This window comes from Desmodus rotundus, chromosome 3 (assembly GCF_022682495.2).
Source record: "Desmodus rotundus isolate HL8 chromosome 3, HLdesRot8A.1, whole genome shotgun sequence".
Taxonomy (NCBI): Eukaryota; Metazoa; Chordata; class Mammalia; order Chiroptera; family Phyllostomidae; genus Desmodus; species Desmodus rotundus.
The window spans coordinates 122,704,183-122,714,507 of NC_071389.1; the positions used below are offsets into that span (position 1 = coordinate 122,704,183).

The 10,325-nt window shown below is 36.3% G+C and overlaps 1 pseudogene; it reads left to right on the forward strand.

The window, feature by feature from the left end:
- The first annotated feature begins 5,412 nt into the window (after positions 1-5,412).
- LOC112308146 (importin subunit alpha-1 pseudogene) lies at positions 5,413-9,967 on the forward strand (annotated as a pseudogene).
- Positions 9,968-10,325: the final 358 nt, after the last annotated feature.

The following is a 10,325-nucleotide window of genomic DNA, read 5'->3' on the forward strand; positions in this document are numbered from 1 at the left end:
CACCAAGACTGGTCAGGTGATTCCTGATTGACTGGTTTAAGATGCCATTTCTGCGAGAGCTGAAACAGCAATTGTCTCAGTTTCGTGGTGTGGGGTTTAGCATAAGTCATTCTTTTGGTTGTCCAGTTTTTAACACCTTTGTGATTTACATATAATGTCATGCTTAAAACATCTACCTCGTTACAATTACATTAAAATATTTAGTGCATTGTCATACATTTCTGACCTATTGTATTTGTTTTCCTTTTCAAGTTTTTTTTGGGGGGAGGAATATAAAAGAGATACAGCTATATAATAGTTTTCCAAATGACTAGTTGAATCTGTCAACATTCTTTACTGATTTATCATTCCCCCATCTATTTGGAATAGATATTTTCTCAGTTTCCAATTTAATCTGTCCATCTATGAACACCGTTTCATTGATCTATTTGTCTAGTGTTTCTCTAATTGTGTTTTATTTTTTCATTAGAGAAGATGTATTCTCAGAGAAAATAGTTGGAGGTAGTATTTTCTCTGTCGATCAAAAACCTGGTTAATTTCACTGAGCATAATGCTCTCCAGTTCCATCCATGCTGTTGCAAAGGGTATAAACTCCTTCTTTCTCTCTGCTGCATAGAATTCCATTGTGTAAATGTACCATAGTTTTTGGATCCACTCATTTGCTGATGGGCACTTAGGTTGCTTCCAGTACTTGGCTATTGTAAATTGTGCTGCTGTGAACATTGGGGTGCATAGGTTCTTTTGGATTGGTGTTTCAGGGTTCTTAGGGACAAATACCATATGATCTCACCTTTAACTGGAACATAATCAACAAAAGAAAAAAGCAAACAAAATATAACCAGAGACATTGAAGTTAAGAGCAATCTAACAATAGCCAGAAGGGAGTGGGGAGGGGATGGTGAGGAGAGGAGTTTTCAGGAACTACTATAAAGGACAAATGGACAAAATCAAGGGGGAGGGTGGAGGCAGGGGAGGGAGGTGGGTTTGGCTGGGGTGGGGTGGAGGGATGGGGAGAAAATGCAGACAACTGTAATTAAATAACAATAAAAAATTAAAAAGAAACTGTTTAAAGTGGAGAATCATTAAAAAATAATACCCTAAATATTTTAATTAAAAACATGAATGCACATTTATTTGCTATTCTCTTGAGTTAGGTCTCAGGCATTTTCTTTGACTGTGCTTCTGTTAATTTTTTTGTTATCAGGTTTGCATTAATGATGCTTATATTTTTCTCTTAAGTGGAGCAAGATCTTAAACTCAGACATTTGTGAATAATCTGTGAATTTTTTTAGCTTTTTATAGTTTTTGTACTAATCTGTTAAGTTTTCTTATCCACATTTGTTTAAAAGATTGTTTTCAGCAATTTTATTGTATTTTCTAAAACATCTAATTTAGTTTTAATATAAACAACCTTCTTTTTGAACACTCATTTTGTGGGTTTATATAATATTTAATTAAAGTAGGTAATTTTTGGAATAGGCAGGCATAAACAGTTGGTAGATTTTAGTGTTAGCTCTGAGAAAGAACAGACTCAACCATGGGAACTGTTTAGTGGGAAGGCCAGAGTGTGGCGATCGGCTGCATGTTCAGTGTGCGGAGGGCACTGAGTGTTTCGTCATGTTTCATGGTGAAGATGGAGTTAAATGGGCACATTAGTTAAGGGGAAGGATCATTGCACTTGTGTTACAGTCATCTGGGAATCTAGTTATAAAAAATGCATATTTCCACAACTTAACCCTGACCTAGAAAATCAGAATATTTGTTTGGCCCACAGGGAAATTTCAGAGTTAACATGCACCCTCGGTAGTTCTTCTGCATTACTTGAGAGCCCTGGGTGTATTACTTTGCTTCTACCCAGCTGCTCGGATTTATGTAACTCTATTATATTTTAATATTATTTTGAGCTCCTTCATCAATTTTATTTTTTCTTGACCAGTTCTGCATATTATTTTAACAGATTAAAATTAATTTTTTCTGTTAAATTATTTTGCTTCAATTTAGTAAGATTCAATAGATTAACTTAGAATTAATGACTTTACAGTGTGAATTTTTTGTTTCCACAAACAAGTTATGTGTTTTCATATTTTCAAGGCTTTCTAACATGCCTCAATAGGGTTTTAATGTTTTCTTTGTAGAAGACTTATACAGTTCCTGTTAAGTTTCTTCCTAAATGTTTTATCTTATTTTGTTTTTTCTATTGAAAATACTATCTACTTATTCACTGAATTTTGTAACTCTGGTTTATATATTGAAAAGCATTGCTTTTATATTTTGGTTTTGTAATTAGTCTCCTGATCCACTTTTTTTATTGGTTCTAATAGTTTTATATTTCATTTCTTGTTTCCTAAATATGTCATGTTTACTGCAAACAATAATTAGTTTGCCTTTTTCTTCTCACTGGTTTTATTTCTCATTTCTTTTTCCAAATGCACTGACTTTTAGACTGGCACTCTGCTGTTCTGCAATATGGAACTGGGTCCCCCTGGGGATCTTATTTATTTTTCCTGTCCCTGGCTCATGTACACAACTCTTACCAGTCTAAGTAAACGATGCTGTGACCTTTTGGAGCTGCACCATTTACTTTGGGGTATGACTTAAATAGCATTAAACCTACATAGTAATTACAGAAGACTCTTAATGTCTTATCGTCTCAGCTGGGTGCATAGTGTGGGTTTGTAATTATTCCACAGTCCTATCTAAGGACTCTCAGTGAAATTTTATAGATTTTTTCATATATGTTCAGTATATTTTATCTTAATGTTACTTTTATGTATTTTATACTTTTTGTCAGCAATTTTGAATTGTTTATATTCTAATTACAATGTCTATTTTGTTTGTTCTGTCTCGGTTATATAGTACTAATGTTTTTATGCTTATTTAGTATATACCTTTGTATTAACTCATTAGTTTTACAATTTTTTTCTAGAAGAGTATTTTTTTAATTTGTTGTGACAATAACCCTATTAAGAATTGAACTGGCTTTTCATGTCTCCTTTATATTATTACTTGGGCAAGGGTCCCACAGTGTCTCATTTTAGTGATGATACTGGGTAAACCCTCACTTCTGATTTTAATGGGGATTTCTTAGTATTTTACTCTTAACTATGAGGTTGTAGGTTTTTTAAAATTAATACCTGCTTTCATTTCTTTTCACTTAATAACTGAAATACTACTATTATTTTTATTTTATTATAACTTTGGTCATAAACCATATACTTTGGTAGTTAACTTACCAGCAGCTATTATATTCATCCAAGAATTAAAGAGAATCTGGTAAATAGTGCTTTATTTAAGGAAATCTCTATGTTTAATCTACTCTTTATTATTGGATTTTTCTTCCTGAATGTTATCGTCAACATAATAATGATCATGTTATCATTAACATACACCTGGTATTGAATTCTTTTCCCATGTATTTAGAGAAAGGACCCTTTACCCTTTGGCATCCATGCTTAGAAAAACTAGTTGTTGCTCTAATAATACTACATATTAATCCACTGTAAACTCTTGATTTTGAATACAGAAGTTTCTTTCTCACTCAGGGCTTAAAAAGTCACCCCGAGCTAAGGTCCAGAGTGGCTTTGCTTCAATCTCTAGGTCAAGATCAGCTTTCTGGTAATAATTACACCATATCGCTTCTACTCAAATTCTGCTGATCAAAGCAGGTCATATGGCCAAGCCCAAATGGGGTGGAAAAGTGTACTCTGTCCACAAGGAAGAGGAAAGGATAGGAAAGGAAGGAAGAATTTTTAAGCTCTGTAGTCAAATCTAAGCATGATAATGGAACAAATTCTTTACTTAGATTTATCTTTCCTGATCTTTTCTAAATTACAAAGGTGTGAGGCCAAGAGGGCGAAACTTGAAGGGTTAGCTAAGGTCCAGAGTACAATGAGATACCTGCTTGGCATAGACTAACTGACCAGAATAATTTCTACTGTATATATTGTTCAGCAGGTGAAGAGAGTTGAAAGGAATCAGGGCAAGAACCCTAGCTAAAGGAACCAGGATGAATACTAGTTTATAAACACAGGTATGAACAAAACATACATTTCTTTATTTTTATAAATTAAACTATATTAGGTTCTGAGTTCCTATGTCATTTTGGGATTTACATCACAATCACATTTCTTGTTTTCCCATTCTCTCACTGAAGATTACAAACAATCTGGGAGGTTCTTTGTTTCCCAAGCCCTCAGAATTTCTCTAGAAATCCTTATTCTCTCACAAGCATAGAAAAAAGTCGGAAAGGATACACAACAAATGGTGAACACTACAGTTATCCCTGTGTATCCCAGGGGATTGGTTCCAGGGCCCCGTGAGGATATCAAAATTTACAGATGCTTAAGTGCTTTATATAAATGGTATAGTACTTGCATATAACCTATATACATGCTCCTGTATACTTTAAATCAGCTCTAGGTTACTTACAATACCTAATGCACTGTAAATAGTTGTTACATTGTATTGTTTAGGTATAAACTTCCTGGAATTTTTTTTTCAGAATGTTTTTGATTTGTAGTTGGTTGAGATACAGAGCCCATGGATATGGCGGGCTGACTGTAGTTACATTTAGGTTGGGGGCACACAGGTAGAAGATGGGATTGGAGGACAGAGGTAACATCTTTTCTTTTTCTATGTTTGTATGTATCCATGGTGGACTGATGGGTAATTTTATTATCATATTTGTTTTGGTATTTTTCAAGTAAAAAATCAAGATAAACATAGCACTAATTACATAGGTTGTTATAAAGATTAAATGAATAATACATATTAAAAGGTTTAGCACAGTCTCTGCCTTATAGCAAACTCCCTTAACCTAGTATCCAAGATTATTCTATTGTTAATGTGTTACATTAGAAGTTATATTTCCCAGACTCTTCGTCCTTGGGTTCTACCAGATCAGCCTTGGCTAAAAGTGAAATGGCATGATACTTGCGAGACAAAGTGAAGCTGCAGCTATGCTCTGAAGGTCATTGCAAGTTAGATGATGAATACTGGTTCGGTTGGGGGCAGGATTCATTTTGTCTTTGCTCTTGCCCACACCATGCCTAGAACCCCTCCAACTGTCCACTTTCCTCACCTACAACAGCTTTCCCCACCACAACATGACTGACTGTGACTACCAAGGGGGTAGTCACAGAAAGTCAAGGTCTTTTGAAAAGCTTTACTAGCTCCACTTTCTGGAACTTTTCCAAGAGCCAGATGTTTCAGGCTTGCATATCTCTCTCCAAGCTTCAGCTCATTCAACTGTATCAGGATTCTCTCGTGAACATCCTTTGATTCTTCAACTCATTTTTCAGAATTTTACTCCCCTAGCCTCTCCCACAGTTATATGAAGTGTAATTCCATAATGTTCATTGTGGACCTGTGTGCCTGATTAAGCCATAACTGATAAGGTTATTGGTATCAGAAATGGTTTTAAGGTTACAGAACTTTAAGACTGAGATTCTGGAATTGCTTCTCTGGTACGAGCAGATTAAAAGCATTAATGAACTCTTCACCAATGGTAAAGGACCACTGGTAACAAAACGGTTAAATTCCCACCTGTGAACACCTATAATGAAGTGACTATAGAAGTTTTGTCTTTGTGTGGCCAAGTACTTACTACAAAAGAATATTTTAGTGTAAATAAGGAATATGATTGGGTTAGTTATTTCTTCTTAGTATGCTGAAAAACTTGTGGAAAAAAAAATAGTGCTCTCAGAGCTTTAAATTTCCAGGTCAAGGATATAGAGCCAGACAGTTTCTATGGTTTCCCTAAGAGAATCGCTTATCTCTTGTGTCTGTGGTGGTGGATTTTTGAAAAGAAAATCCAAAATCTAATTGTGCATGTGGCTGAATTACAACACAAATTTAATGTACAGTCTCATAAAGTATCTTTTTTAAATATTTAGAGCAGCAACTGGGAAGGATTGGGAAACTGAGTGAAATAGGTTACCTTGAACACATAAAATAGGTTGAGCTTTTTTCTATAGTAAAAGTATGTCTTCCTATCTGGTCTGCAGAGTTTAATCTCTCTCTCCTTTAAAAATGAAGAGTCTTCCCTATTATAGTTGCCTTGTAGGAGATTGCTGATCTTTTTAAGGACTTACCCCTACCACCTTTCATTGCTTCTAGACCTATGGCCAGACTCGAGGTCTGGCAGGCTCCTGAGGGTCAGACACAAATTGTCAACAATGAGACAATGTCATAAACACCTAAAGACTTGCAAGATTTTGCCAATTTACATCAACAGATGCCTGAGGAATATGTGTGAGAATGGATCCCAAGGGAGTGTGAGAATGGAAGGAATGTACTATTTAACTTGGCATAAGTCGACATGGACATACTAAGCAGAGATTCTGGATTTCCTGTGTTAGCTTGAGTATATAGGAATGGCTTTAAGAGTTTGTTTTGTGACTGTCTGATATCTGGACCTATAATTGGACTATATGGAAATAAACTTAAAATACAAGCATTTGCATGGAATAATGTAGAGAAAGTTCTCAAAAAGCTGAGTGATATCAGAGCACTACATGGATTTATGTAAGATCTACTCACCAACTTCTTAAGTATATCCTTTGGGGAGGTCATATAGATGTCTTTTCCCCTTGACTTTGAGGAATATACAAATGAAGGGAGCACTGACATTTTTTAGGAGCTCAGTGGTGTTGTTTTCTGTATGCAGGTATGACAGGGGGAACTGCTACCTTGAACTGGACTCTCTGAATTAAATGAAGATGATGTTATCTCAGTGAATCAGGAACAAAGTAGTGGCACTTATTTGTCAGAAATGATGGAAAGAGGTTAGGTAACCATAATAGGTCAAAGCAGAGCAGTACATTTTTACCTGCTGAGGTCTTTGGCATTGGTCAAAAGGCATACTTAGCAACTGGTACAACCCCTGAATTGATTCCTTGCCCTGTAAAGTAAGAATGTTCTTAATGGTACAGTAAAATGAGGTGTGCCTATGATAATAGAACTCAATTACCCACTTCCTAAAATCTTTGCATTTCTGCTTACAACTGCATAGCACATAGGAAAAGATTCTTCCTGTCTTTGAAAAGAAATCAAAGCATTCACGTCAGGCATTCAAAACTTGGGAACCTGCTGTGAGAGAATCACATCAACTACCATAAGAAAATATCCTCTGCCAAGTAAGATTTCACCTGCATAATTGAATGATCATGAAAAGCCATGATTAGTAATACCAAATGTACCTGAAACTGTTTCTTATCTATTATATTTCTGGAAAAATGATTTATAATTCAGAATTCACTGACTTCAAAAGCTCATTCGAGGGTCTTGAAAAAGATGCAAGGGATGGATTACTAATATTTCACAGGCATTGATGCTTAAATAAAATCCGTACAGAATTTGGCATTAGTGTGGACATCCATATGTACTTAGCAGACTCTGGATATATAATTAATATGAATATTCTGTGATTATTATTCATTTAATGAATACTGAAAATTCATGGTGAAATTAAGTGAAAGAAAAACTAATCTTTGTCTTTGAAACACACTGGCTCTGTAAGCTCTGTATCTTCAGCTCTAACATTGAAAAACAAACATTGGCATAAGATAAACTTACACCCCCGCCTGAAACAAAAAACATTAAATCACGCCAATATAAATTATTTGTGTTAGTTGTATAAATGAAGAAGTAGTGAAAATATAATCATTACATGTATAATATCATAATAAAATATATTAAGGCACATCAAGATTTCTGTCACCAAGGTATTGGTTTCACATGGAGTCATAATTAATTCATGTTCTGTCTCTTCTGTGTGCAGAAAAAAGTACATAAATAAGGAAAGTTTTCATTCACAACTCTTCTGCCAACTTTCAAATGAAATGAAACCAAAGCAAGCACACTACCAATTTGATTCTAAAGAAACTTCAGACACTGAAGCCATTAAACACACATTTCCTAAATAAAAAATGAGTTGTCTGCAAGCTGTCTTGACATGGTCTGCAAAGTCTCACAGCATAAAACAGCAGCTCAGCAGATTGTCAGAGAACTCCTGAGATAAATGAAACCCAAATCAAACTTTTCCCTTCCTGTCTTTTTACTTTAGCTTCATCTTGACAGAAGAAAAATGCTTCTCCACTCCAAGAAAGATCCCTACATATGGCCATACAGCATTTGGGCATCGCCTTTTGGTTTGGAATAGGCTTTTGAAAGACTGGCAAGCAGTGCACTGACTGTAGGCAAAGGTGCACGATTAATCATTCATTTGGGAGTTTAAAAATTAATTACTTTAGCCACATGGTCTGCGAGCTGATCAGTGTTAGACGTTTTCAGAGCAACTGATCCACAGTCTGCCTGCCCTGCACTGTCTCCTGTGAAAAGCCTGAGCCAGCTGTGCAGCCATCTCCCTTCGTCTCATAACCACGCCCACCAACGGCAATGCTAGTTCACCAGCTGCCTGCCTTACCAGATTTAAGAACAAGGGGAAAGACAGTACAGAAATGAGGTGTCGCCGAATAGAAGTTAATGTGGAATTGAGAAAAGCTAAGAAGGATGAGCAGATGCTGAAAAGGAAAAATGTAAGCTCATTTCCTGATGATGCTACTTCTCTACTACAGTAAAACTGCAACAACCAGGGCACTATACATTAGTCTGTTGAGGACACTGAGTAAGGCATAAAGAGCAACAATTTGGAAAGCCGACTCCACGAAATTCAGGCTACAAGGAAACTGCTCTCTAGGGAAAAATAGCTACCCATAGACAACATAATCCAGGCTGGTTTGATTCCAAAATTTGTGTCCTTCTTGGACTGAACTGAGTGTAACCCCATTCCATTTGAACCTGCCTGGGCCCTCACTAACATTGCTTCTGGGACATCGGAACAGACCAAGGCTGTAGTAGATGGAGGTGCCATCCCAGCATTCATTTCTCTGTTGGCATCTTCCTATGTTCACATCAGTGAACGAGCTGTATGGGCTGTAGGAAACATCACAGGTGATGGCTCAATTTTCTGAGACTTGGTTATCAAGTACGGTGCAGTTGATCCACTGTTGGCTCTTCTTTCAGTTCCTGATATGTCATCTTCAGCATGTGGTTACTTATGTAGTCTCTAAGGACACTTTCAAACCTTTGTCATAACAAGAATCCTGCACACCCGTTAGATGCTGTTGAGCAGATTCTTCCTACTTTAGTTTGTCTCCTGCATCATGATGACTGAGAAGTATTAGCAGGTACCTGCTGGGCCATTTCCTACCTTACTGATGGTCCAAATGGATGGATTGAAAACAGGAGCTGTGCCCCATCCTGTGAAGCTCCTGAGAGCTACTTAATTGCCAACTGTGAGTCCTGCGCTAAGAGTCATAGGATATATTGTCACTGGGACAGATGAACAGACTCAGGGTGTAATCGGTGTGGGAGCACTTGTCATCTTTCCCAGCCTACTAATGAACTCTAAGACTAATATCCAGAAGGAAACTACATGGGCAATGTCAAACATCACAGCTGGCCTCCAGGACCAGATACGGCAAGTAGTGAATCATGGATTAGCCCCATTCTTTATTGTTGTTCTCCCCAAGGCAGATTTTAAAACACAAAAGGAAGCTGTATGGGCTGCGGCCAACTATACAAGCGGTGGAGCAGTTAAAAAGATTGTATAGCTTGTTCATCATGGTGGCATAATAGAACCATTGGTGACCCTCTTAACTGTCAAAGATACCAAAATCATCCTGGTTATTCTGGATGCCATTTATAATATCTTCCAGGCTGCTGAGAAACAAGGTGAAACTGAGAAACCCAGTACAATGGTTGAATAATGTGGAGGTTTAGACAAAATAGAAGCTCTATAAAACTATGAAAATGAATTTGTACACAAAGGTTCATTAAACTTGATTGAGAAGTAGTTCTCTGTAGAGGAAGAGGAAGGGAAGATCAAAAGGTTGTGCCAGAAACTACTTCTGATGGTTATATGTTCCCAGTTCAGGATGGCATTTCTGGGACCGTTAACTTTTAGCTTGTGCAACTGAGGCATAAAATGTTGTTTGTTGTGTACTATGTTTGGTATAAGTTTGTCTTACTGTTTCTCTACTAAGAACTCTTTTTAAATGTGGTTTGTTATTGCAGCACTTTTTACAATGAAACTATACTTGGACAGTTCCAAACTGTACATACTGTATAGGACTTCTCTCAATGGGTTTCTGATTCTATGTGAAATTTTATATCTTACATGCCCTGTAAATAAAGATTAAGTTCTACCATTAAAAAATAATTACTTTAATTAGATATATCAACTTCTGGAAATTAAAACTTAAAAACTGAAACTTAAATTTCAGAAAAGATTTTAGAGCAATTTTAGTTGTTGAGAGCAAAGA